Source organism: Spermophilus citellus, assembly GCF_964194105.1.
Source record: "Spermophilus citellus genome assembly, chromosome: 1".
NCBI lineage: Eukaryota > Metazoa > Chordata > Mammalia > Rodentia > Sciuridae > Spermophilus > Spermophilus citellus.
In genome coordinates, this window is record NC_138182.1 from 149,897,089 (window position 1) to 149,899,010 (window position 1,922).

Sequence of the window (1,922 nt, forward strand, 5' to 3'; positions counted from 1 at the left end):
GAATGGTCTTAGACAATGGTCCCTGTTTGTTGAGCTTTTTGTATGGGAAGCTAGTGTCTGGAGCTTTTGAACACAGTAACTATTTTAATCTTCACGACTACCCTAGAAAATGATTATTCTTGTCTTCATTTAGCAGATGAGATGAAAAGCTCAGTGAGCACATGCTCAAGGCCTCAGATCTAATAACTGGTCAAGCCCTAGCTCTTAACCATTTCCTGTTAACATGTAAGGTCCCAACTCCTCAGCCTGGCATTCAGTACCAGTTGCCCTCCACCGCTCCCTGTGTAGACCCTCTGCTCAGTCCATTGGTCCAATTCACCTCCCCATCAACATCAGTGGTTACACAGGAGTAAGAGGATTTGAAGGCAATGCAAGCTTCTCTATAGCCTTTCCCAGAAGGATGGGAAGAGTCAGAGAGCTGCCAGCTCTTACTGCATCCCTGAAGTCCCAGGGCTCCTTATAATATTGGCAAGAGGAATGCTCTGTCCTTCTGCCTGGCTGTCCCTTCACATGGGTACCCTCCTTTCCCTTCTTGTCTCTGATCCCATCTGTGTTGTTCTTTCTTCTGACCCTTCTTTCTTAGCATGTTTGTTCTCCTTTTGCATTATGCCTACATCTCTGCACTCTGTTACACTGTCTCCTTGTTATTCTTCTATGTCTTCTGGGTAAAAGTAATTTCTGATACTTTAACTTTTCTTCATTTTTCTCCATTATTTCACATCTTTTCCTCTTGTCTCCTTTTTCTTTTACTCCTTTTACCTCTCCCTTCTCTTCTCGAGGTAATGTTAGTGTTTCTCCTCTTTCTTTTCCATTCTGATTTCCTCCCTTCTTTCCCTTGTGTTTTCTCTCATAATTGCATTCTGTCCCATTGCTCTCTGAGATTCACCATTATTCCCTAGGATGGGATTCTTATTTGCTTCTAGGAGCTATGACTGGTTGTGTGTGCCCAGGCTGCTTTGGCAACAAAGGGATCACCTCCCCACACTCCAGAGGTGAAAATTGCATAAGAATGCAATCAATGTTAACTTTTCCTGAAAAATATAAACTTATTACTTTTACTTTTTTTTCCAAAATATTTTCTAATCATTATTTGTTTTATGTGTTTAAAAATGTTATAATACAGGGTTGGGGTGTTATAGAGTCAGTTATAGAGTACTTGCCTAACCTGTGCAGGGTCCTGGGTTTTATCTCCAACAAGAAAGAGAGAGAGAGGGAGAGAGATAAATGTTACATTATATACTGTATTTTGAGAAGGTAATTTCCCCCAAAGTTATTTTAACCATTTGTTCAGTAGATATTTACTAAGTAACTGCAATGTACTGTACATACACATTGGTTCTTGCCTTATCAATTTTTACAATAAAATTTATTGGGTATCATTTCAACATTGTATATATGTTATTGTTCCACAAAGATTAAAATTCTAAAGGAGAAAACGTACATACCATCTAGACTCTCTTTTCTACCCTAATCATAGTAATCTGATTCTTCTGATTTTTTTCCTCTGGGGAAGTATTATTAGTTTCTTCTATTATATTTCAGAAATATTTTATTTATGGGTACATTATTTATATGTATATTTACTGAAGATTAAAATAGTTACTCAAAAGCCATACACATACACACACACATACTTTTTTACAAATATATATGTAAAATGTAATATTATATAATAGATATGTAATTTAATATAATTATATTCTTTTTTTTTGTGGTGCTGAGAATAGAAACCAGGGCCTCATGCTTCTTACATTCTACCACTGAGCTACACTCCCAATCCAGTACAATTACATGATTTTTTGATTTATAATTTGTATAACATGTAATCTATAATTATGATATATAACTAGTATGTGATATAACATGTTATGTAAGTTGTACATATATACATGCTACACACACTTCTGTGTATTGCCTCTTTC